At 46.3% G+C, this 27,683-nt stretch overlaps 1 pseudogene; it reads right to left on the bottom strand.

The window, feature by feature from the left end:
• Positions 1-1,911: 1,911 nt before the first annotated feature.
• Positions 1,912-27,335, bottom strand: LOC110341268 (annotated as a pseudogene).
• Positions 27,336-27,683: the final 348 nt, after the last annotated feature.

The following is a 27,683-nucleotide window of genomic DNA, read 5'->3' as shown; positions in this document are numbered from 1 at the left end:
TTATGCTTAGTCTTTCTGTGGCTGGGGTTGGGCTCCAGCTGCCAGGCTTTAGGTCCTTTGAAAAGCCAGGTGGTCTTCAGACACCAGGCATCAGAGCGCAGTCCCTCAAGCCCAATTCCCTAAGATCCCTGGGAAACTGGAGGGAAGCTGTTCAGAACCTTCATGAGATGGGATCAGCTGGCCTGCAGCAAGAGGTACACTGGGTGTGGATTGCAATGAGTCTTTTGTGAAATGGGCTTAGGGGATGGAGCAGTGGCTGGTCATTAAGGCTCCTGCCTTGAGTGTCCTCTAGGGGTGTTGGAGACCTTTCCCTGGAGGTGCCCACAGTTTTGTTAAAGACAAAGGAAAGAGGCTCTCCTAGTGAGGGATACTTAGCTCCTGGTGGTTACAGCATCCTGTGTCCACCCGTGAGTGGAGAAAATAACCAGGAGAGTCAGCCTGCACTGCAGCTTCAATGCCTTCATTCTCCCGTCCTGTAGATTGACTGTTTCTCTGCTCTGCTTTTCTTTTAAAGCACCAGCTCTGCCTGCCAAATTCAGGGAACTGGCTGCTGAGTGGTGACTCAACAGGCCACAGCAAATCCAGATCCAACAGGGACCAAGAGCTGCATGGTGTGGCGGGGTGAACTGTGAAGCTCAACAAATGTCCCAACCCAGCACATGTAGTTCTGGTCAAAGCAGACTCCGGTGCAGGATTAGGTACCACATCTTGGTCCCCTAATCCTTGTGGTAATGGGGGGACTGGCTCAGCATAATGGACTGGGCCAAGTAGTGAAATTAGGCTGAACCCACAGGTGCTAACGTCCTGAGCCTGGTGACAGGAACTTAGATGACCATCCTGAAGGTCATGTGTCTAAGGGCTTAGGGTTCAGAGTCACAAATGGACATGCAAGGACAAGCTGCCTAAGAATAGAACTGTCCTGTGACTTCCTAACTGCATCCTGATGGGGGACGACCTGTGTATGTTATTGGCTAATGAATACAACACTGGCTGACCAGGCAGGAAATGAAGAAGCTGGGCAGACTGGAAATTTAAGCAGGGACAAATGGAATTGCTGTCTCTTCTCTGCGGACATGTTGAGCAGTCGACACAGGACCAGAGTAGAGGAGTGACAGGTCCCTGGACTTTTCCCCAGTAAGAGACCACATGGAAATACTTGGATTAATAGACATGGGTTAATCTCTGTTTAATAGACATGGGTTAATCTAGACAGTGATAAACAAAGAAGCCATAGCTGACGGCCATCAGATTCATAATCTGTTTTGCGTGTTCATTTGGGGTTGATGCAGCTATGGGACCAGGCTGGCAGGAAGAGATCATACTTACAGCATCCTGTGTCCACAGATGGCTATCAGGCCTGGAGCTCACCTGCCCTGTCTCTAGACCTGAACTTTAGGCTGGCATGTGGGACTTAGTAACATCTCTTGTTTCCATATTGTCTTGAAGGGGAGGGACTTTTCACCTTCCTGTTCAAGTATTATGCTTTAAATGTTTTTTGTGGAGCTATATTCCAAAGTTCTCACCTTTGATTGTGGACATTAGGGTATATAATGGTTTTTCTTTGGTTTTTGAGAAATGAGGCTACTCTAGCCTTTATTGAGCATAGTGTGGTTGGGGGTGTCTAAAACCAGGCCAGCCATCCCTATGAAAGTTCCGACTGGATTGTTTTAGAGCCAGGGAAGATAAAACTAGAGTAGCCAAAACCTAGTTTTCCCAAATGTGCTGCTTCGTGGATTGCTTACTGCCTGGGGAAGGGCCAGGGGGCTCTGGACATGGGGAGATCCCCTGCTTGAAGGGGAATCTTGAACATTTTGGCAGAGCCTCCTGCCATGGTTTTGACTGAAACCCTGGGAGTCACAAGTACAAACTAGCAATGCAGAAGCATGGCCACGATGGGCCATATTCCAGATGAGACTACTGGTTGTAGGTCTTCATCTACAAAGGTGGTGGTCTGAGGTGCTGCATAAGAATCGTAAGGTTTCAAATCACTCTCACAAGTCTGACCTACATAGAAGTCTTTTTTCTTTTGGCATTTGCTGTGGTTGGTTGGTCAGACATTGGACAGGACAGAACCCTCTAGCAGAAGGGAAGGGAAGAACTCAAACTTGACTTCAGATCTCTTGTCCCTCAGAACACTGTCCAGGGAAAGGCAGATGAAATAGCTCTGAGGAAGGCTGTCAGTGATTGAGACAAGAGTGGGCAGGCAGGGTCAGGAACCTGGAGTGACCACAGGTTGGACGCTCCCTCACTGGGACCTTGGGCAGGGCCCTGCCTGCTCTGGTCAAGTCCTGCACAGAGGGTCATATTCCTTGATTCGGGAGGCTGCTGGGCAGGAGCTGCTGTGCTCACAGAAGGATGCAAGTCCAGCTCTCATTCACCTCTTGGCTTAGAGCAGGATTTTCAATCTCCTGACTCGGAGCTGTATCTTCGATCGGCACACCCCAGGAGCGCACTGGGGAACCATCCCAGTCTTTAAAGCATGGGTACTCCAGCCAGCCATAGCCTGCTCTGCCAGCAGGCACCAGCCGTCTGAGTTCAAACCAACCACATTCCTTGTTGGGTCAGCCGGGTCCAGGATCACAGGCCTGGCTCCGCTGAGCTGCCAGTGCAGGTAGCTGGAGAGTTGCTGGTCTTGAAAGTCATAATACACTGTCTAGTAGACTTGAAGGTGTCTGTACCTGGTGACCAGTTCCAAGACTGTCCGAAGCCCTGGTTTGTGTTGAACTCAGTGACTCCACTCCCATGTTCCCAGGCGTAGATAGACTGTGAGCAGTTCCAGGGCATACTGTGGGAGCAGCAGCTCCCCAACTTATACAGTTGTTACCAGTGTTTTACCAGGCAGATGAGATTCTTCAGCTTGTATGGACGATGCTTCAAGAACTTTCTCTGGGGCTCCATGAGGGCAGGTGGAGAACTTGCCCTCTAGCTTCTTAGAGGTGCACTCCATGATGTCAGTGTAGATTTTTGGGTCAGGCTTGCTGTAGTTGACCCAGGACATCATAGGCCAACAGCATATCAAACTTCACCTCCTAGTGAAGTTTGGGGAAGCCTAGCTTGAAGCTGAGTGCTTGGGGGTTGGGTTGCTTTGAATTCTGGACCTAGAACTTCAGGCTAATATGTCCCTCACTCTGAAACTTGTGCAGGTGTTAATTTCCTCGATGAACTCTCCTGTTTTGAGGATCAGTTAGAGTGATGGGGGAGATTAAGGCACACCACCAGGTCAGCTTCCGACCTGCCCTTGCATGCTGAGCCTCTGACCAAGAAGCCACCCTTCACTACCTTGGAGACCCTCACAGGGTGGACAGCTCCTTGGAAGCATCTCTCCTTCAGGAAATCACCTATGGCCTTGATGGCTGCCTTGACCTCCGATCGGAAGCTGGTGTCAGGAGTGAGGTAGACCTCTAAATGTCCAGGTAGCAGACTGGGGCCCTGCTGAGTATCTGCTCCATCTTCAGGTCAGCTCTGTCTTCTGACTACAGTCCATAGTCTTTAGAAGCTCAGTCCACCCACTGGGAGTTTTGATCACCCTGATGCAGGAAGTTCTGTTCAGTTGAAGTTCTTTCTACTTTTGGCCACACTGCTGTTTCCTGGGACCAAACTTTCCTTAGCACGAAGTTATCTGCTGCCCCAGGGACTGACCATACTGCTATTAGGGCAGAGCTCATGTTGTAGAAATACTATTTGGGAAACAGGATCTCAGCTTTGTAAACACTACCATTATTCCCAAGGTCCTTGCAATTATTCAGGAAGAAGCCACTATTGCTTGCAGGAAGTCCTTGAAGACAAGTGGAGGTGCATAGACTTCTAGGACACCATGGTAGAGGCATGGGCTCCAGGAGGGCAGAGTGGCTAAGAACCCTGCCGATATTTCCTCTGGATTGACGATGGCAGAGCACGGCAGAGCTGTTAGTCAGGCTGCCCTGCTGTCCTCCCTCTACATCTTCCCAAGTCAAATGAACGTTTCTAACGCATAGCAATCTGCCCTTTCCTGACTGATTCTCAGGCTGATCTCGCCATGTTAAGGTGAATGCAGTGAGAGTGCAGACTCGTCCCAAAGCGAATGACAAAGTTGGGCTCAACACTCGTTAAGTGTGATGGCCGCTTCAATTCACTATTCATTCATGTAATCCTTAAAAGACTACTTTTTGCTTGTAAATCACTTAATGTTGAAGCATCCCTCCAGTCTGACTCCTTCCACACTTGGCAATCTGACTTTAATCAGAAGGTGAATATTCTCCAAATAAACCATCAAAACTTAAAAGCATAAAGTGGTGGCATTGAGGTCTGGAGAGAGCTCAGCCAGTTAGGAGCAATTGCTGCTTAGAAAAGGATCTGCTTTCAGGTCCAGCCCCACATGTGGCTCACAAGTGAGCTGTTCCAGTGGATAGGATGTCCTAGCCTTGGCGGACACTATACACATAATGAGCACGGGGAAACCAGTGTAAGATAAAACCAATGTTTTTCTTTAAGGGCGAACATTGAATACTGCCACTAATTTACAGTAAATGCTTAAATGAACTTGGCTATTCAAATGTTAATGCTGGAGGAGCCTCTGTATGGCACCATGCAGAAGGATAGGCAAGATGAGTGGGGGCATACAGCTTCTTGGTCACCTGAGAACCTTCAACACTGAGTGCCTTAGACCTCAAATTCAGCAAGCAGGAAGATAGTGTTTTCTCCAGGATCATAACTTGGGTCTCCTACATAGGAGTTCATGCTGTCCACTCCTGTTGTAGGAGCTTTCTTATGTAGGCATGATTGACCACAGCCCTGGGATCAATTTGACAATTCCCTTACTCTTGCCTCTGGGGTTACAGGTATAGGGTTCAAAGTCTCAGCCTTGTATAATCATGACTGTTCTTTTGCATTAACAATCCATGTCTTCATGCTCTCATGTAAGTGATAAATCTCTGCTCACATTAGGATGACGTGCAATAGGAAGGACTGAAGGAGTTGCCTCATAGACTTAGCTCATCTTCCGTACCCTCAACCAAGGCAATATGGTTAAAGATAACCCGTGGGACAGGTATTTTGTAAAATGGCCATCTCCTAATGAGGTTACCTTCTTCATACTTCTCATTGCAACTTCCACAGGAAGAGGCTGTGGTTTATGAAAGAATGTGAAACCTATGTTGTAGTTAAATCAAGGCTATGTAGAAATTGGAAAAGGACCAAGATTTCCCTTAAGCAACACAAGTGCTGACATCTCTCTGCCCACTTGTCCATGTTTTGATGTTTCAATCCCTTAGTTTCTGTCTTGGAACACATTGACAAGGTATAGTCCAGGTGTGAATTCACACACCCATCCTCCTAGGAGCTCCTCAACACACACTAGACAGAAGGTATTCAGTCAGAAAATACCGGCTAGTCCGAACTAAAATAAACTGTCAAATACTTAGCATTATGTTGCAATACTACCAAAAATTGGAAAGAATAAGAATAACTCCAGAAGAAAATTCTAACTGTAACCATAGCACACCAGGGACAAAAAAGCTCAATCTCCATTTACACTTGTGTCCTTGGTATATTGAATGTAAATTCTAGATGGTGTCTATGTATATATATCCCTTGATGTCCCACTGAAACTGGATCACCCATGGTGGCCTTAAACACTCAGACTTGTCTGCTGAGTGGTGCCATTAAGGTTATGTTGTACCATGACTATATAAGAATAAAAAAATCCGTGTTAATATCACAGTACTTTGCCAAATGACACAAGAGATTGCTAAACATTGACAAGACAGTCCAGGTGTGAATTCATACACACATATCTCCTACAGGCTCCTCAACCCACATTGGGCTGGAGGTGTTTAGTCAGAATATACTGGCTAGCCTAGACTAACATAAACTGTCTCAATACTTGGCATTATATTGCAAATACTAACAAAAATTGGAAAGAATAACTCCAGAAGAGAATTCTAACTGTGACCATAGCACACCAGGGACAAAAGTGTAAATGGAGATCGAGCTTTTTTGTCCCAACTTCCTGGTGGCACAAAAGCTTGTTTTAATTACAGAATGATCAGTCCTGTAGCTCAGGCTTATTGCTACCTAGCTCTTACTACTTAAATTAACTCATGTCTTTTAATGTACATCTTTCCACATGGTTGCTTGTGTTAGCTGTGCTATAGCTTCAAGGGGGGACGTTTCCAGCCTTGTTTCCCTGGATTTTCAGTCTGACTTTACCAATACCAAATACCCTTATACTGCCTTGCTATTGGCCAAATCAGCTCTATGACCAACCGGTGTGTAATCATCAGTGTACAGAAGGATTGCCCCACAGCACAAGTGAGCAGTTGAGTGAATATTCCTGGCCAGTTTAACCGTTTTAAAAGTTATCCAAAGTGGATGTGGCGGTGAGTGCGTGTAATCCTGTGTGGAAGAAGGGTCAGGGGCTGTCGGCCTCAGGACAGGCAGCTCTGAAAGCAATGCACTTATGGTGCAACCTATGCACAACTAAGTTAGCAAGTGAAGGAAACATTGACCCCTGACCTGAGTGTCAAAACCACTCCATCTGGGAAACCCAGGCCAAGAAGTGGGGGACACAGGGCAATGGCATCTGGAGGGACTATACATGTGACTGCCTCTCCACTGCTGCTCCTGAATCCCCATAGAGGGGAGTTCCACAGCAAGGTAGGGAATCCATTCAGGCTAGCATGAGGGCATGTCCCCAGAAGGCTGAATGGAGTTAATGCATTCAGAAAAGACTCCATACCAGATGTGGTCTTGGTGTCTGCAGTCACCAATTCTCGCTACCTGATACTCGGCATGTGCTGAGCTCAGGCCTATATGCCACTCTTCACTGGTAAAGATCAAGGATGTTAAGTATCCAGAGAGACGGGCTCAGTGATCTCAGGGTCTAGAGGTCTCAAAGGCATGGAGGTCTTCACTGAAGAGATAGTCATGGATGGCAGCTGAGGCTGAAAGAATCTGTGGCTGGGATTGTACTGCTTGGAGTCTCATTGGGCTTCCAGCTGCCTGGCTCAGGTCCTCTTGTTAGAAAAGCCTGGACACCAGGTCATCAGAGGACCTATTCCCTCAAGCCTGATTCCCTCTTAAGCTCCCTGGGAACCTGGGGGGGGCAGCTGTTTCAGAGCCATCGTGAAATGGGAGCAGCTGGCCTACAGCAAGAGGCACACTGGGTATGGGCTGCAATGTGTCTCTGGAGAGGATTAAATGGGCTTAGGGAATCCAGCAGTAGCTGGTCGCTAAAGCTCCTGCCTTGAGTGTCCTCCTCCTAGGGCTCAAAAGACCTCGCTCCCTATAGGAGCCCAGAGCTGTTAGGAAACACTAAGGAAAGGGAGGCTCTGCAAGTGTGAGAATGGCTTAGCTCCTGATTGTTAGAGACTCTGAGGGCCACGCTTGAACTTACCAGCAGAGCCATCCTGCACTGCAGTTCTGACGCTTTCATCCTCCAGTCATGTAGACTGACTATTGCTCTGCTCTCAGTCTCTTACAGCACCAGCTTTGCCTGCCATATTCAGGGAACTGACTCCTGAGTGGTGGTGATACAATAGAGGCCACAGCAAATCCAGACCCAATAGGGACCAAGAGCTGCATGGTGGGGTTGAACTGAGGCTCGGCAAATCTCTACCCAGCACATGTTTTTCCAACACGGGATGCCAGGGACAGGTACAAGACCTTTTCCCACACACACAGATGGCTTGGGCCTCTGAAGCCTGCCTGACTCAGGGGGGCCTGGATTAGCATTCTGGACCTGGACAAATGGCAAGCCGCTTATCAGCACTGACATTAGAAACAAGCCTGTGTGGATTCATCAGGTCACTGAAACCTAGTGACATGAACTTGGATGATCCTGAACTTGTTTGGGGGCCTAGGGTTCAGATCAGAGATAGGCATGCATGAAGGGCATGATGCCTAGCTGGATGTGTTCAGAGGCATGGACCTCACCTGCATTCCTGCATCTGTCTGGAGACCTTAACTTTAGTCCAGCCTGTGGAGCTTAGTAATAGTTCTTGTTTATAGTCTTGAATGGGGGCAGGGATTTCACTCTAGCTGTTCATCTAGCTTTGTTCAAGGAGTAAGGTTAACTTTAATCAGGCTACATTATAAATTTAAGGTGGGCCAATCCAAGACTAGGATGTGGGTCTCCCTGGTCTGAGCCGGTCAGTCTATCCACTGGGCCTGGCCCCAGCCTAACATCTACATCTGTGACCTGTGGGACTGCATGAAGGACCTGGCCCTGTGGGATGTAACCACAGGATGTCCATGATTGGGGGGTAAAAGCAGGAATTGTGCACAAGTCTAGGTGAAGGTCTGGTGATAAGGACCCGTTGCCAGGGGTCTTGAACTCATTGAACTGAAATTTTGTGGGTGGGGCTCACTGAACCCAAGGGTATATCAGGTGCCCACTGGGGCATTGGGTGCCCACAGCCGGCCGTGCCGTTCCCTCATTTGGGTTGAGCAGGATGGAGAGTGTCAATGACTCAAAGCCCCTCCTAGTCACTTGAGAGAACTACATTGAGTCAGGATACTTGTTGAAGCAAGATCTTGTCTTTATTGCATCAGGCAGGTACTTCTATAATACTGAGAAGCAAGAGCGGGAGTCTAAGGATGGTGTGAGGGTTAGGGCCAATGATATTTCTCCTCACCAGGATAGCTAGGCAGCAGCTCCTTTAGCATAGGGTGTACTGAGTCCCTATCCTGGGGAAGTTACAAGGCAAAGACCAGTCACAACTCCAGTCAGGCCCAAGAAGTTACATTAGGCCTCGTGTCTGTGCCTCTGGAGACCCCGCATCCACTCCGGGCACCACCGGAACCTTGATGCACCTCCATGTGTTCATGTCTGTGGGAGTCGGTGAAAATGATTTCTTATGTGATAGTTGCGACCTTCTCTAAGATCTGATGTATAGACCTGTGTTTAGGTACACACAGGTGATGGCAGGTATCTGGGAGGCCAGAGATTTTAGATCCCCTAGAACTCCAGTTTTAGTGAGTGTAAACCACATGTATAAGAACCAGGATCTTGACTTGGGTCTCCTACATAGGAACAGTTTGTGCTCTGAACTTTGAAGCCAACTGCCCACTCTGTTGTAAGAGCTTTCTTATGTAGGCATGATCACAGCCCTGTGATCAATTGACAATTCCCTTCCTCTCACCTCTGGGGTGACAGGTGTAGGGCACAAAATCCCAACCTTCTACTCATGCCTGTTCTTTGACGTGAAAAGTCCAGATATTGAAGTAATGCATGCTCTCACTAGCATCTAGGACAGATCTCCTTCCATAGACTCTCCAGCGTTCCTAGGAGCTGTGCTCAGAAGTGAGCTAAGAGTCAATTTTCCATCCGCAAAGCTATGTGGTAATATCGTGTAAGTGTCAGACATCTGCACACATTGGGACAAACGGCAACAGGAAGGACTCCAGGAGTTTCTCATAGACTTAGGCCATGTGTACCCTCTCCCAAGCCAAAATGCTTCAAGACAACCCATTTAACACTTGTGGGACAGGTACTTTGTGAAATTGGAACTCATTAGGAGATGGCTTTCTTCATATCTCAATGCCACTAATGTTCATAGTTACCTTAAATCCCTCTTCAGAGACTGGGGTCTGAGTGATATGTGGAACCTATGCTCTAGCTAATCCAAGTCATTTGTGACAAACTATTCGCTTGAGCAGCACAAGTGCTGAAGTCGTCTTGTACACTTGTGCATATTTTGCACCCCCAGGTGTCCTGATTGACTTTTCAGTGACCTTTATGGGGACGCATGCTCATTTTGAGGTGGCATAGCTGGGAAATGCCCTGTTAGTTGCCCCATCAGTAGAGGAGCATCAGGGACACATGTGCAAATCCAGATCTTCAAGGGCAGAATTGACTCTTGATCCATTCCAACTCTATTCTGGCTTTCATTCTGACTCATTCCAATGTTGGGTGCCTGCAGCATGTCAGGATGGGCTTGACAAGTGTCCTGTCCTTTCACATGGGCAGTCTCCATGAATGAGGCAGGGAAATTATCTATGGATCTTGCCACCAGTATCCCTACTGAAGGGCTGCTTCTCTGCTGTATCTCTGCCCTTGGTGTCTCATTTTGATTTCTACTGTAGCTTTGAATCAAGACAGATGATCCTATACAGGATTTGTAGCAGGACCCAAATTCTTGGCCATATATTTTTGTATATTAAATGTAAATTCTAGATGGGTTCTATGTGTAGATATATATATATATCCCTTGATGTCCCACTGAAACTGGATCACCCATGATGGCCTTAAACACTCAGACTTGTCTGCTGAGTGGTGCCATTAAGGTTATGTTGTACCATGACTATATAAGAATAAAAAACTGTTAATATCACAGTACTTTAGCAATCTCTTGTGTCATTTGACAAACATTGACAAGACAGTCCAGGTGTGAATTCATACACACATCTCCTACGGGCTCCTCAACACACATTAGGCTGGAGGTGTTTAGTCAGAATATACTGGCTAGCCTAGACTAACATAAACTGTCTCAATACTTGGCATTATATTGCAAATACTAACAAAAATTGGAAAGAATAACTCCAGAAGAGAATTCTAACTGTGACCATAGCACACCAGGGACAAAAGTGTAAATGGAGATCGAGCTTTTTTGTCCCAACTTCCTGGTGTAAATGCACAAAAGCTTGCGTTAACTACAGAATGATCAGTCCTGTAGCTCAGGCTTATTGCTACCTAGCTCTTACTACTTAAATTAACTCATGTCTTTTAATGTACATCTTTCCACATGGTTGCTTGTGTTAGCTGTGCTATAGCTTCAAGGGGGGATGTGTCCAGCCTTGTTTCCCTGGATTTTCAGTCTGACTTTACCAATACCAAATACCCTTATACTGTCTTGCTATTGGCCAAATCAGCTCTATGACCAACCGGTGTGTAATCATCAGTGTACAGAAGGATTGCCCCACAGCACAAGTGAGCAGTTGAGTGAATATTCCTGGCCAGTGTGGGCTGCATGAACTTAGACACAGTTTTAAAAGTTATCCAAAGTGGATGTGGCGGTGAGTGCATGTAATCCTGTGTGGAAGAAGGGTCAGGGGCTGTCGGCCTCAGGACAGGCAGCTCTGAAAGCAATGCACTTATGGTGCAACCTATGCACAACTAAGTTAGCAAGTGAGGGAAACATTGACCCCTGACCTGAGTGTCAAAACCACTCCATCTGGGAAACCCAGGCCAAGAACTGGGGGACACAGGGCAATGGCATCTGGAGGGACTATACATGTGACTGCCTCTCCACTGCTGCTCCTAAAATCCCACAGAGGGGAGTCCCGCAGCCAGGTAGGGATCCATCCAGGCTGGCATAAGGAGTTCATGTCCCCAGAAATTGAATGGAACTAATGCATTCAGAAAGGACTCCACACCAGAGATTTCTGCATCTGCAGGCACCAATTCTCTCTACCTGATAGACTCAGCATGTGCTGAACTCAGGCCTACAAAGCCATTCTACATAGGTAAAGATCAAGGATGTTAAGTAATCCAGAGTGAGAAGGGCTCAGTGATGTCAGGGCCTAGAGAGGTCTCAAAGGCATGGAGGCCCTCACTGAAGAGCTCCTTATGGATGGCAGCTGAGGCTGAAAAAATGTGTGGCTGGGATTGTGCTGCTTGGAGTCTCATTGGGCATCCAGCTGCCTGGCTCAGGTCCTCTTGTTAGAAAAGCCTGGACACCAGGTCATCAGAGGGCCCATTCCCTCAAGCGTGATTCCCTCTTAAGCTCCCTGGGAACCTGGAGGGATGATTCAGAGCCATCGTGAAATGGGAGCAGCTGGCCTACAGCAAGAGGCACACAGGGTGTGGACTGCAATGTGTCTCTGGAGAGGATTAAAAGGGCTTAGGGAATCCAGCAGTAGCTGATCGCTAAAGCTCCTGCCTTGAGTGTCCTCCTCCTAGGGCTCAAAAGACCTTGCTCCCTATAGGAGCCCAGAGCTGTTAGGAAACACTAAGGAAAGGGAGGCTCTGCAAGTGGGAGAACGGCTTAGCTCCTGATAGAAACTCTGAGGGCCATGCTTGACCGTACGTAGCAGAGTAGTTTTTCCAACATGGGATGCCAGGGACAGGTACAAGACCTTTTCCCACACACACAGATGGCTTGGGCCTCTGAAGCCTGCCTGACTCAGGGGGGCCTGGATTAGCATTCTGGACCTGGACAAATGGCAAGCCGCTTATCAGCACTGACATTAGAAACAAGCCTGTGTGGATTCATCAGGTCACTGAAACCTAGTGACATGAACTTGGATGATCCTGAACTTGTTTGGGGGCCTAGGGTTCAGATCAGAGATAGGCATGCATGAAGGGCATGATGCCTAGCTGGATGTGTTCAGAGGCATGGACCTCACCTGCATTCCTGCATCTGTCTGGAGACCTTAACTTTAGTCCAGCCTGTGGAGCTTAGTAATAGTTCTTGTTTATAGTCTTGAACGGGGGCAGGGATTTCACTCTAGCTGTTCATCTAGCTTTGTTCAAGGAGTAAGGTTAACTTTAATCAGGCTACATTATAAACTTAAGGTGGGCCAATCCAAGACTAGGATGTGGGTCTCCCTGGTCTGAGCCGGTCAGTCTATCCACTGGGCCTGGCCCCAGCCTAACATCTACATCTGTGACCTGTGGGACTGCATGAAGGACCTGGCCCTGTGGAGTGTAACCACAGGATGTCCATGATTGGGGGGTAACAGCAGGAAATGTGCACAAGTCTAGGTGAAGGTCCAGTGATAAGGACCCGTTGCCAGGGGTCTTGAACTCATTGAACTGAAATTTTGTGGGTGGGGCTCATTGAACCCAAGGGTATATCGGGTGCACACTGAAGCACCCAATACCACTAGGATGAATGATGGGGGGTACATCAGGGAAAGGGGTTTGTTGCAATTTTTGTTTAAATGACTTATGAGGTGACTGCTTGGATGATCAGAGTTGGGAGGGGAGGATCTATTGTCCAAGGGATGAGCAGGATTGAGGTTTGTAATATGAAATTGCCAATGAAGCATAGCTGTTAAAATAGAAAAACCTTAAGAGCTCTTAAAACTTTTGTGGAAGGACCAGATATCTTCAATTGTCATAGATGCTAGTAAACTACCATGGCTTGGTTTTATTGGAGATGAGGCTCCCCTGGACTCCAGTGAACGTCAGTGGGGTGTGATGCAAGCTGTAACAGGCAGCCCCTCCATGGCTTCCTTGTTGAGGATTTACTAGAAAATGCACTGTTGCCTTCCAGAGAGAAGCTAAGCAGCCAAGACTCTTTCTGCACCTGTTCTTGAATGGCCTGTCCACTGCCTGGGGAGGGGAGAGGTAAGGGACCATGCAGAAATCTTCATTGTTGAAGTAGAAACTCGGATTTCTTGACAGAATCCTGCCAGTTTTCCAGTGAATGGCAGGTAACCACATTCCTAATGTTGACAGCTCATGTAGTAATATTACTTGGGAATAACGGGAGTGTTTAGCTACCATGCTGAGATCTGGATTCATGATATCCTTGCAAGTGTTGTGAGGGACCACTGGATTGCACGTAGGAAGTCCTGCAAGGGAAGTGTGGAGGTGCATGGACTGTCTGGGAGCTCATGGTTGACACCTAGGTTCCAGAGGGGAAGTGTGGTGAGGACCCTCCTGTTCTTTACTCCATTACTGAAAGAGCCTCGGGGCTATTAATTTGACTTACCCTGCTGTTGTCTCAGTACATCTTCCAAAAAACAAAATACTTTAAGGCATGGAAATCTCCTTCCTGAGTGGTTCTTATCCTGAGACATCCAAGTAGTGTGGTACTAAATGCTGACTCATTCCAAAAGAAAATGCTGGATTAAGAATGACAAAGCTGAGTTATATATAAACACTGGTCAAGAGTGAGTGAGATCTACTAAAAATGCTGTACCCATTTAAGAACTCTCAGGAGATGGTTGGAATTCACTTACAGCAGTGTACAACTGACTTAGGGAAGAATCCCTCCAGCCTGACTGCTCCAGACTCAGGGACCTGACATTTTTCAGGTCTGAATAGTCTCCAATCCCAATAGTCAAACCTACAGCATTAAAAATGGTGGCACTGAGGTCTGGAGTGAAATCAGCCAGCAGTTAGAGCATTTGCTACTTAGACAAGGATCTGGTTTAAGGTCCATTCTCCACATTGTGGCTCACGACTTAGTCTGGTACCAGAGGATAAAATGGCCTTGCTTTGGACACTGCACACAATGTGCAGAGAACCAGGCAGGCAAAATCGTCACATAAAACAATGAATGTTTATATTTTTGTAAGGAGAGCGATGAATACTGCCACAACATATTATAGCAAACGCTTTAAATGAACTTGGCTATTCAAGCAGAAAACGTTTATGCTCGAGGAGCCTCTGTACAGAGTCAAGTACCAGGGATAGCAGGATATAATGAATGGGGGAATTCAGCTTCTTTTGAAATGCATATCTTCAATCTGAGTGCCACTTGCCCTCAAATTCAGCAATGGTGAAAATAGTGTCCTCATAGGTCACAGGACTACTTGGTCATGTGAAATGGACACCTGAAGGTTGCCAATGAAGTTAGTAGAATGACAATGGTCTCCTGTGCTTCCCACACTGGATAAGAATCGGATGCTCTTTAATTGAGCAGTGCACCGTGCACACCTACTAGGTGTTCCCCCCAAATCCCTCAGTCCCAACACCCCAGCTGGAAACAGCCACAGCAGACATATCAAAGTCTCAGCAAGTGAAGTGTCTTGTGAGCTGCCCTGTGTCAGTGTCAGGACACCTCTGTCCAATAGGCCGAGTGCTCTCTGCATGCTTTCCTTTATTAACGGATAGAAATTAGCTCGTGTGAAGTGGGTAAATAGAATGAATTCTCACAACTGAACAGAGGCAGAGAGGAGCCAAGGGCACACATGCAGGAAGGAAATTGTTTCCACTTGCTTGGGTCCTCAACAGGTATGGCTGTGGAGGAGCTGGCCGTGCCGTTCCCTCATTTGGGTTGAGCAGGACGGAGAGTGTCAATGACCCAAAGCCCCTCCTAGTCACTTGAGAGAACTACATTGAGTCAGGATACTTGTTGAAGCAAGATCTTGTCTTTATTGCATCAGGCAGGTACTTCTATAATACTGAGAAGCAAGAGCGGGAGTCTAAGGATGGTGTGAGGGTTAGGGCCAATGATATTTCTCCTCACCAGGATAGCTAGGCAGCAGCTCCTTTAGCATAGGGTGTGCTGAGTCCCTATCCTGGGGAAGTTACAAGGCAAAGACCAGTCACAACTCCAGTCAGGCCCAAGAAGTTACATTAGGCCTCGTGTCTGTGCCTCTGGAGGCCCCGCATCCACTCCGGGCACCACCGGAATATTGATGCACCTCCATGTGTTCATGTCTGTGGGAGTCGGTGAAAATGATTTCTTATGTGATAGTTGCAACCTTCTCTAAGGTCTGATGTATAGACCTGTGTTTAGGTACACACAGGTGATGGCAGGTATCTGGGAGGCTAGAAGTTTTAGATCCCCTAGAACTCCAGTTTTAGTGAGTGTAAACCACATGTATAAGAACCAGGATCTTGACTTGGGTCTCCTACATAGGAACAGTTTGTGCTCTGAACTTTGAAGCCAACTGCCCACTCTGTTGTAAGAGCTTTCTTATGTAGGCATGATCACAGCCCTGTGATCAATTGACAATTCCCTTCCTCTCACCTCTGGGGTGACAGGTGTAGGGCACAAAATCCCAACCTTCTATAATCATGCCTGTTCTCTTGCATGAGAACCCCAGACCTTGAAGCAATACATCTCACTAGCAACTAGGACAGACCCCACTCTAGAGCCTCCCTAGGGTTCCTAGGAGCTGTGCTGGGAAGTAACAATCAATTTTTCTAGTCAGTTATGTGACAGCCTCATGTCCACAGGGAGGAAAGAAAGCCCAACAGTAAGCACCTTAAGCAAGTGCCTCAGACTTAGGTCATCTTCCGTACCCTCCAAGCCAATAGGCTTCTAGGCAACACATTTAACACTTGTGGAGCAGGTATTTTGTGAAATGGGCAACCTTTCATTAGGAAGATAGCTTTTTTCTCCATCTCATTGCTACTAACTTTCATAGTTAAATCTCTTCAAATCCTGGGGTCTGTGAGAGATGGTTTAACCAGAGCATAGGTTCCACAATTCATTTGTGACAGAGACCATGAATTCCCTTGAGCAACATACGTCTGAAGTCTAATTGTCCACTTGTTGCATATTTTTAAACCCTCAGGGTGTTTTGACTTTGCAATGACCTCTTGTGTTCATGCTCATCTTGAAGTGACCTATCTGGGACACACCCTGTTAGTGCCCCATCAGTGGAAGAGTATCAGGGACATGTTTGCAACTCGAGCTCTTCAAGGGTATAATTGACTCTTGGTCAATTCCAAACCTATTCTGGGTTTCACTCTGACTCACACCAATGTGGGTGCCTGTAGCATGTCGGGATGGGTTTGAGCAGGGTCCTGTATTGGTGTGGACTTCTCGGGCTCCTGTCCTTTCATATGGTCAGTCTCCATGAATGAGGTAGGGAGAGAGTAAGGATCTTGTCACCAGGGTCCCTGCTGAAGGGCTGCTGCTCTGCTCTGTCTCTGCTGTTCCATCTGTCTGTCCCTTTGTACCAGACAGATGAGACCCTACGGCTCTACCAGGAGTGTAGCAGGGCCCAAATTCCTGGATACACATCTTTGACTTTTAGAAACTTAATTTCTAGATGGGGTCTGCCTGTATGTCCCTTGTTGTCCAACTGAAACTCACTTTATGGAAGCTTGGTGGCCTTAAATACTCAGACTTGACTGTCTCCTGGGTGTTTCCATTAAAGTCACTCTACCATGAACAGATAGAACCAAAAAACTTTATCACTGTAGTAAAGAATAAAAATCTATTGTCATTTCAAACACTTAGACAAGAGACTCCTTGTGAGTTCAATACATTAGGCAGTGGACACTTAGTCAGAATGTAGAGGCTACCTGGACTACATACAGTAACTGTCTGAAAATACTATACACTTAGCAAATAATGCAAATACTTACTACAAATTTAACTTAAAGGAAGCTCCCAGATGAACTTATAACTGTCTAGTGAGTCACCAGCTGTAATCACGACACTCTGGGGACAAAGGCTACTGGAGTTAGAGTCTAACTCAAAATATTCCCAAAATGCATATGGCCACAAGTGCCTGTCATCCCTATAGTCTGGAACAGGGGCTCTGGGCCTCAGGATGGTACCCATTTAGACCTGGGAATAGCCTCAGCTATTGCTGTAAGTGTGTCTTAGTAAAGATCAAGAAAGTGAAGCAATCAAGAGTGAGAAGAGCTCGGTGACGTCAGGGTCTAGAGAGGTCTCAATGCATGGAGGTCCTCACTGAAGAGCTGGTCAGGGATGTTCATGCTCAGTTGTCACTGACTGGGACGGTCTTTGCTGATGGAGTTTCACTGGGCTTCCAGCTGCCTGAGTCAGGGGCCTTCTGTCTGAAAAGCCAGGTGGTTTGGCTTCAGACACCAGGTCATCAGAGGGGACAGTCACTCATGCACGAATTCCCTCTTAAGCTCCCTGGGAACCTGAAGTTTAGCTGAAACAGAACCTTCATGAGATGGGACCAGCTGGACTGCAGCAAGAGCCACAGATGATGTGGGCTGCAACCCAGGAAATGTGGCTTTTGGTGAACAGCAGGACTCTGGGGCAAGGCTGGGTACCAGATCTTGGCCCCCTTGAATAGGGCTGACCTTGGAGGCCTATCCCTTCTGGGGGTGGGTGTTTCTGGGAATAATGGACTGGGACAAGCGGTAAACCTCAGATAACCTGTGAAATTAGAAGCCAGCCTGTTTGGATTTATCAGCCATCTGAGCCTGGTGACAGGAACTTGGGTAACAATCCTGAAGTCATGTGTTTGAGGGCTCAGGGTTGAGAGTCACAAACAGGCAGTTACAGGAGCATGGCTACAATTCCAGATGTGACTCCTGGTCATAGGTCTTCAGGTCAAAGCTAATGATCCGAGGTGGCAGCATAAGAATCGCTAGGCTTGACAACAAATGTCACAAGAAACTAAGATGGCCTTAGTTTCTAGAAGCTCTGTCCACCCACTGGGAGCCTTGCTCACCCTGGTGCAGGAAATTCTCAGTTGAACATGTTTTTAATTTGGACTCTTCTACCCACCATTTCCTGGCACCAAACTTCTTACATGTCGCTAGCTATTTGCTGCCCTGTGGACTGTGACTGGCAGGTAAACATGCTCCTATTATGACAGAGCTCATGTTACAGGAACGCTACTTGGGAATAATGGGAGTTTAGGAACCAGGACACACAGTGGTAGCTAACCTCACTGTGTTCATGGGGGGCCATTAAGCTTGCCTGTAGGAAGTCCTCCAAGAGAAGTGGAAGTGCATAGACTCCCTGGGAGACTGGTTGAGACATAGGCTCCATATGGAAAGTGAAGAACCCTGCTATTCCTTTAATCTACGGAGGCAGAGGCTGTCGGTGCTGTTAATCAGACCGCCTTGCTGTCTCCTCTCTAACACAAATGAACATTTCTAATGCATCGCAATCCACGCTTTCCTGACTGATTCTCAGGCTGAGATCTCCAAGTTCAGGTGAATGTGAGAGTGGCGATTCCTTCCAAAGTGAGATTATAAATCCCAGCTTTGTCATTCTTAAACACTTCAAATTCAGTACCCATTCCTATAATGCCATAGGACATTAGATGCTAGGAAATCACTTTACAGGGAATGGAACATTTTACATAGTCAAGATCCCACCAGTCTTCTCCGCATGCAGGACCTGACTTTGGTTAGAGAAGGAGAGTTGCGATAGTCTCCAAGCTACATCATCAAAGCTAAAAGGCATTGAAAGTGGTCATGAGGTCATCAGAGCTCATTCATTGGTTTACAGCATTTGCTGGTCTAGAAAGAACCTGGTGTCAGGTCAAGCCCCCATTGTGGCTCACAACTGTTAGTACTGTTCCAATGGAATACGATGACCTAGCCTTCATGGATACTACAAGAGTACATGTATAAGCATGCATGGAAACACATCATACTAAAATATCTTTCAAAACTGCATCATTGAATACTGCCATAATGTATTGGAGGAAATGCCTCAATGCTCTCTGACATGAAAAAGGACAATTCAGGTTTCAATCACCTGATATCTCTCAACACTGAGTGCCATTACAATTCCAAAGCTGCAAATGCTGGTAGGTAGTATCTGCCCCATTGTTTATAGGAATGACTGGCAACCTTTTGGTGGTTCATTTTAACAGGGACCATTCAAGTCAGAATGGTTCCTCATGTCCTACAGTGTTCAGACACTAGACATGAACTGATCATTCATACTAAATGGCTCTCAGTGCATATTAGCATGTGTATGCCATGTGTGTACTTGTGATGAAGTCTCCAGAGAAGGTAGTCATTAGGTCAGCCTTCATGGTCAATTTAACTGCATGGTACAATTGGGAGGTGGTTAACAATAGGAGGGGCCTGTCCAGAGGAGCAGAGGCCCGCAGATATGCCCTTGCAGTACCCTGCCCAGGTCTCTTTCTCTCTTCTCTCCAATCTGATCACTGTCTTATAAACTGCTCCACTCTGAAGATCTCTGAACTTTGTGAGGAGTGCGTTTTCCCACCTAGGATTTGGAATGAGAAGATCAGGTAGCAGCTGTCTAAGGACCCAAGGAAGACAGGGTTACAGGCACTGCCCTCACTGCATCTTCGCCTGCATTGCTTCCCCACCGTTGGCTAATTCCTTTCCCCTGTCCTTCATAGGCCTCTATCCCTGTGAGAAGGAAGAGCTCACTTGGATAGTCATCACCCTGGAGGGGACCATCCCTGCTCTTCAAGCCCTCTGTAGGTCCTAGCCTGGGGACCACTGTGGGGCTGTTCATCTGAACCTGGGGTCTGAGCCTTCTGACATAGCCATGCTCTCCTGCTCGCTTCCTTTGTGCTCTCATGGGCGGCATAGCTCTTGGACCTCTGCCAAGAGTTCATTCTAAGTCTCTGAACTAGCTGCACTTTAGCTTGTTTCTGGTAATGTTCATGCTTTATACTTGGCCTTGAATCTTGGTGATGCCCATTCATGGAAGACTTCTTAGGTTTTCAATGATAATTTCTCCTCCTTGGGAAAGTCTCTAGTCTCCAGAAAAGACCTGACATTTCTATGTAGCTCTGGGGCTTTGGGTTGGGTCTTGCAGGGACTTCTGAGTTCTTGGAAACCTGAGCTGTTCAGGGTGGCCACTTCTAAATCAAGTTTCCACCTGACTGGTTTCTCCTTCAGAAAATTCTAAATATCCTCCTGAACTCCCTGCTCTGGGAGATTGTATTTCTCCAGGACCTCGGTCAGCTCCCCAGTAGTTTTTCTGAGTATTTTGATCATGTGTGAGCTGCATTTGGGGTGTGCCGTTCTTCTCTCCATAAATGCAAAAAAAAGGTAAGGCCCTTAAGATGAAATGGGGGTTCACTTTCCTGGGATCTTCAGCATTGCCTCGCTGGATTTGAGTAATTTCCTCAGGTAGTGCGAAAAATTCCTGAGTTAGTCCTGAAAGACAATTTTAAGACTTCCACTTTTCCTCGAAAACTGAAATCTATTTCCGTACAGTATGGACATATCAGATACTATAAATGTGAATCCTCACTAAGGATTCCAGGGTATGAGATCTTGCTCACTGGGTGGATCACAACCTCAAGCTGTATTGAAGCAATGTGTTCTGTGTTGTCTGAATGGTTAAATCTTTATTATGATGGAGACTGAAAGATCTGCCACTGGGCTATACTAACTATATACAATAATATGTGAATTAAAACTGTTCATCTTGCAGTAGAAATGGAAAAGAGGTCATCTACTTTATCAATGGCTGTGTGTACTGCGTATAGACTTTCTGATTCATTTGGCTTTTGAATAAGCAGTGCTGTAAATAACTTAACTCATTCGCCAAGCTAGAGTGGGTGGAATGGCTTCGCCTGTTCTCAGTATCCTATCTAATGCACATAGATGTGACTTTCAAGGATAGTAAACAACCAGACACCAGAAGCACAGGATCTCTGGTAAGGTGAAGTGACTGAATCTGCAAAACACACCACCTTTCCACTCTATCTCTGCTTCTGTCATCACTTGGTCCTATAGAAAATACATTGCAAGCACAACTGAAGGCATGCAACCTCTAAAACTTAGCAACTATGAGAAATATCAAGTCAGGATTCTGGATGGAAAGCCTTCAGAAACTATTACAGAAAGGACAGAGGGCTGGGCAGGAGCAAGCTCACACTGTGGGTCATCTGAAGGACATTGCCTGGGCTGCAGAGATGGCTCAGCAGTTAAGAGCACTTGGCTGCTCTTGCAGAGGACCTGATTTGATTGTTGGTACCCACATGGTGACTCACAACAGACTGTAACTCCTGTTTGGAGCATTGGGTGCTCTTCTAGATCCCATGGATACTTGTACATATATGGTATACAGATAAGACCTCATACACATAAAATAAAGTGATAATCTTGTAGGAAGTTCTGTGAAAAGCATACAGAAGACTTCCTCTTTAACCTTTCATGAATGCACTTCCTATTCCAGGGAGAATGGCTAGTTCTCAAATAATGGACTTTGAATGTGTTTCCCATGTAAGATATGTTGACTTGTGTGCTTTCCAAATTTCAGCTGAGTTTGTTCTTGAACAAGGCCAAAACCTGTCTGCACTAGTCTCAAGAGATGAGGTCCCCAGGAAGTAGGGTCTTGTGCTCCTACGGAAGTGATGGGAAAGAGATGCTTCTGGTTTTTTATAACAGACACAGGAACAGTGAAAGCAGAGGTAGGGTAGTCTGGGGTTTCTCAGATGGCTTTCTACATTCTTCTAAGGTTTAGAAATGTGAGGGTCCTAGAGATGTCCCATACTGCAGAGTACACCAAACTGGTGCTATGGTATTGAGTGATATAGGCAGGCACTGTTCTGTAGAACCCAAAGAAGTTAGACTTATTGAAAGCCACTAGGAACATTTGCAACAATAGAGTAGCATAGGATGCCTCCATTCACTGCTGTGTGCTCACAAAGCAGCTAGGCTCAAGAAGCAACAGAAGCTTCGAAGGGTGTCAAACGGACATGTTGCTGGGAAAGGTATGAAGAGTCTTCAGACATGTGTAGTCTTGCTGCTCCGATATGACAGAAGCTAAAGATTTAGACAAACTGTATGAAAAGTCTGAGGTGCCTAAAGAGAAATCTATTTTGTATGGTTTCTTAGATAAGAGTCTGAGACATAGGAAAGGGTTGACCAAGCAAGGGGTGGGTACACTTGGGCAATGTATCAGTTACTTGTTATAAACACCACAACCAAAAGCAACTTGCAGGCACTCATGGCTATGTCTGAGCACTTATGGTTTATAATGTGAGGGAGAAACTTGGAGCAGGCAGCCCGAACAGGAAACTGATCAATCGTAGCTCCAGCCACAAGCAGAAAACTGCAAACTCAAAGCCTCCTCCCGAGGAGGCACTTCCCTGCAAGGCTCCATCCACCTCAAAGGCTCCATAACTCTCCAAGTAGCAGCACCTACTGGTGTGCAGGTGTTCAAAGCACCACAGGTGGTACCATTTGTAATCCACTTTTGTTTAGATATTTTGAGTTGAAGGTTAACTCAATATACAGGAGACGTTGATTTGCCACTTTGACAATGGGCTGAACACAGTAAAGTAAAAAAAAAAAGATGTCACAGATGCTAAGCTTAGTAGGAGCAGTTGGTCTTCACATTAAATTTGACTGGATTAGCCACTTAAGAGACAAACAACCTTTAAAGAGTACCTCGGACTCTGGATATCTCCTATGCGGAAGGAAGTAGGAATAGGGTGGGAGGTTGGGGGGGAGGGGGGAGGTGCAGGAGGAGGGGATGGAGAGGGAACTGGGATTCTTTCCAAGAAAAATTACATTCTTTAGAAAAGAGTACCTCAGGATTAAGTGGGCAGGGACCTACCCTGGATGTATCACTGTGGTATACACTGGGAACTTTTATGCCACCGGTATGGCCACCTTCCTCCCTCAGCTTCCTTGGCCTGTCATGATGGGAACTGTTTGAGCTGTTTACTTCCATCACAATGAGTGGGACCTTCAGACTTCAAACCAAAATAAGTCTTGCCCCTAAGCTGTCTGTCAGGAATCTACCACATGAAATTGGTATCAGAAGTGGAGTCCTAGCTGTAATCTAATCTGACCATGTGGTTCTTGGGATTTTGGAACAAGGTTGTGGGAGGAAGTTTGACTTCATAGATGTGGGCCAGAGAATCCCTACAATGAGGGAAGGAGCATTTAGTGGGTAACTGCAGTAGGAGCTTAAACTGAATGCTGACCGACATTCAGGCAGGCAACTGCTGTGAGGTTTCAGGTGGGCATGAGGACTCCTGAGAAACCATACAAAAACAGACACTCACTGTCATCATATTTACTAATGGCACTCTAGTACACGCCTTAAATTTGACAGGCAGAGTCTAAAGGAGACAGGAGATGGTCAAGACATTCAGATGTCCCAAGTTGTGGGTTCATGGAGGCATCCACCCACGGTTCCAAAAGAATTCTTGGGATGCCGGACAAGGTATAGTAGGGTCAGATTTGCCTGTGTGATGCGTGAAGAATGAGGTGAAACCTAAGCCATATTGGAGAACCTGGGATGTGGGAGACAGCAGGACCGTGGAATGTCTGCTGAGAAAAGCAGCCAAGTAGTGGAGCCACCAAGAGGCTCCAATGGCGTACCCAAAGGGGAGAAGACCGCATGGGCTCGTTGGAGCTCACATGCTGGAACCCAAGCATGCTAAGTTCCAGGCATAAACACTACAGGATGTAATGTTTGCCCTGCTGGGTTTCAGATTTGCTCTGGCTCCATCCCTATTTCCTGTGCCCTCCCTCCCTTTTGAAAAGCAAATGCTTATGATCCCAATTGTGCACTGGAAGTGCGTATTTCTCACTTTCTTTGCCTTTAAACTTTAGAGTTCAGTTTTTCCAAACTCTATGGGACTTTCACAGTATGAGGTGAACATAAGCCTGATACAAGCTGTTAGGGCAGAGATGTTTGGGTGTCAGATTGGTAAGGGGTGGGCTTTGTGATAGCTAATCACTTAAAACTAGATTATGAGTAAACATACCTGGCTATGTCTGAGCACTTAAAGGATTAATGGGAAGGGTACTCATCCTGAATGAGTCCATCTTAAGAGCTATGGGCTTTGTGGGATAAAAGGAAAAATAGACTATGGGCATCCCTTTCCTGTGCTCTGACCCATGATGTGAGACACACTAATCCACTGTGATTTGTTTTAGCTAAGATAAGGTTCCAATCCCTAAGAATTTAACATCTACCTCATGAAGAGGCCAACTTGAATGCATAAATTTTTGATCATCCTCCAAAGCTGATCTACCATGCAGAGCAGGTGCTGGATTTCTTAATTGTTCTGGAGAGGGTTGTCATCCACAGTGACTGAGAATGATTGGACCACACTTCACATGGGGGCCTTCAAGAGATAGCCCCAAGGAGTTTCCCAATGGTAAAGGATTGAGTTGTTTATCTCTTGTTGTTCTACATTCATTGATCCAGTGTTGGCCTTTTGCTGCATCTTCTACATAATCCAGAAGGTTGGGTCCTTCTATTTAGGTTATTCCCAGAAGAAGCATTATTTCTTAGGGATGCCTTGTCTACAATTTCTTCTTGGATGTCCTATTCTACCACAATTAAAACATCTAGTATTTTCATGTCTTTTTTCATACCTTTTGGAGATCACTTTCCGCTACCCAAGCCTCAGTGTTATAGTCAAAGGACTCACCATTGTGTGTGTACAGGATCCACTCATCCATTGGTGATCTGATCTTTAAGGGCTCAAGCATCTTCTTGCATTCCAAATTAGCACTTTCAAAGGCTAGAGATTCAAGTATTCGTCTAGCTTCTGGATCTGCTCTACCCCCATTTGTATGGCTTTAGTCAATCTTTGCAAAAAGTCACTTAAAGTTTCTTTTGGGCATTGTATAACTTTAGTATATGATTCTATTTTCCCTGGTTCCTGAATCGGGCAACTGTCTGCACATTCTGCTCTGTTCACAATCCAAAGAAGCAATGTTGTGGTAGGAACTGCCTGAAGGCAGAACCAGACATTTGTGGGTGGCTGTCTTGATCCCCAGGCACCTCTGGGGTTTGAGGCCTATGGAGTTTGGGCAGCAGCAGCTGGAGGCTGTTGTAGGGAAGGCTGCAAAAGGAAAATTCCAGACTTACTCAGGCCTTTTGGGAGGGCAAGAAAAAAATCCAACCAGCTTAGGAAGGTGCTGTTCCGGTGGCAGCAAAGCCAGGAGCAAGTGGCTACACTGGGACCTTTGTGCCCCAGTTGGATGCTGGATGTGTTTACCTAGTTGCCAATAAAAAATTGGGATATTTTGTAGGAACCTGAATGATCAGAGGTGGCAGAGAAGCCACCAGTGACCTATCTCTTCCATTCCTGAATTCAAAAGGGCTGAGATCTCTGACCTCGCCTTATTACTTCCTGTCTTCTGTCCACAGTTCTCTAAAGCTTATTGGTCAACTAGTGGGTAGCTCTGCCCTGACTCAAAGCAAAATTTGTCAATGTGCAATCAAAGTGTGATAACAGATGTTCACTTTGTATATGTTGGAGGCAGGGGAGGAAATGACAAGCATGAGTGTTCAGGCCATGCTTTAGTCAGATTCCAGAGAAATCAGTGACTTTTTTTAATTAGATAGGATTTCTCTGTAGCTCTAGTTTGTCCTGTACCTTGCTTTATAGACTAGGTTGGCCTCCATTTCAGATACCTGCCTGGCTCTGCCTCCAAAGAGTTGGAGTTAAAGGTCTGTACCACCATGCCCAGCCTACCTACTTTTGTGAGAAGTTTTAAATGCTTTATTCATAGAGAAATGATGACTGGGTGGCTTTCCTCCGTTAATCACACCATACTTGATATGAGAGGACCATGAATTCTGCAGAGTATCTTCCCAAGGTCATTATACGTCAAAATGGTCTTTGGGTATCATGATTGACTTGGCACAAATTGGAACTACCTGAGTAGGGAACTGCATGAAGTGTCCTAAATGCCTTGACGTGGGAAGGTCTGCCACAAACCCAACTCTGGGCTGCACCTTCTGGTGGCAGCCCAGATAAAAAGGGCATGGCAGAAGGAAGATCATCTTGGTTCTTGATCACTTGGACTTGACTTCCTTATGGTTACTGAGTTGTCCTGTTGACACCTTTGCTGGTAGCAGAATTGGCTTTTATGGGCTGTCCCTGTGAAGCAGGGGCCAGTGGTTATGCAGGAACTTCTAGGTTTCTAGCACAATACTGAAACTACTGAGGCACACCCTGCCCATGGATTGTTACTACAGCAAATTCCCAGCTTCTCGGATATGATTTGACTACCATTATTTTAAGTGTCTTCTTTGCTCTAGAGAACCTGACAAATTGTACCAGGAGTAGGGTATTGCTGTGACAGATGTGACCTTGCTTCTGAGAGGACTTTGGTAGTGTTGGAACTTTGGAGTGGAAAACAGTTAAGTGCTCAGAGCTGTTCTGTGGGAGCTAGGAAGATATTGCTGAGAGCAGTGTGGACAATGGAGGACTGTGTACCAGTCTCTTCTGGACCAACCAGTTCCCAAATCATGACAAGACTTGTTTCTGTGAATACCCAGCCTTTTCTTAGCTCGTATTTTAATGTTTTTTATATTGATCAGTTTTAACTTGCATCTTAATTTTTGCTTGTTTTCTCTAATTGCATTTTAAAGGAGAAAACAAGCAAAACAGATGAGAAAAACAGGGCCTGGAGAGCTCCCTGAATTAAACACAAAGAAACGGAGGCAGGCAGGACTCGAAGCCATCTGACCAACAGGATGCAGAAACCTATGTGAGTGTTCCTGCACCCAGGGGTGCTTCAGGACCTGGGGCCAGGTTCAGACTCTGAGGGGATGGTACCTAAGAATCTTGGAGATCAAGTGCTGGGGCCCCCAAGGGCACAGATTGCAGAAACCTCAAATCCATGCAGTGAGGCCAGGGAAGGAGAATCTCTAGTTTCTCGCTTTTGCTGTCAATCTCTTTAGGGTGCCCTGCTAGCTACAGCAGATCATCGCTAGCTATTGCTGAAAGCTGTGTTTGTATGCATTTGTATGTTTCATTGTAGATGCTGGTCTCAAAGGGTGGATGTACTACCATTCAGTAGCTCATAGAGCACCCCAACACACCACAGATCCACCTTCTCATATGTTCTCCCTTTAATCATTTCTGGGGCAAGTAGTCCAGAGTTCCAGTCTTTTTACTGAGAGGGGGGCATACACAGATCAACCAAAGTCTGTGATCTTCCCTGCTGGGGCTCAGGGGTGAAGTGCATGCTCTGGATTGATGTTCCTGTGAATCACCTTATGACAGTAGGTCAGGGTACCTGCCAACTCCATTGTCGTAGGTGCGCCTGAATCTCCACTTCAAGACTGGGACTCTAATCCCTCCTGTCTGGGACTTGAAGAGGACCTTCAGGTCCATAATGTTTTTTCCTTGTGTTGAGGCAGACAGAGGACTCTGGGAAGGAGGAGTCGGAAGAGATGGGCAGAGTCAGAAGACGCCATCCAACTGCCAAGGAAAGCAGGGCTTATAGAAAATGGGTAACAAGCTATGAGCCAATGTGGCAAAGCATAGATAATATGGGTTCATTTATATGTAAGAGATAGTTAGTAACAAGGCTGAGCTATTGGCTGAGCACATGTAACTCATATTAAGCCTCTGAGCAATTTGAGAACAGCAGCAGA

The sequence above is a fragment of the Mesocricetus auratus genome, unplaced genomic scaffold (genome assembly GCF_017639785.1).
Source record: "Mesocricetus auratus isolate SY011 unplaced genomic scaffold, BCM_Maur_2.0 Super-Scaffold_100021, whole genome shotgun sequence".
NCBI lineage: Eukaryota > Metazoa > Chordata > Mammalia > Rodentia > Cricetidae > Mesocricetus > Mesocricetus auratus.
This window is presented reverse-complemented; position numbering and strand designations above follow the sequence as displayed.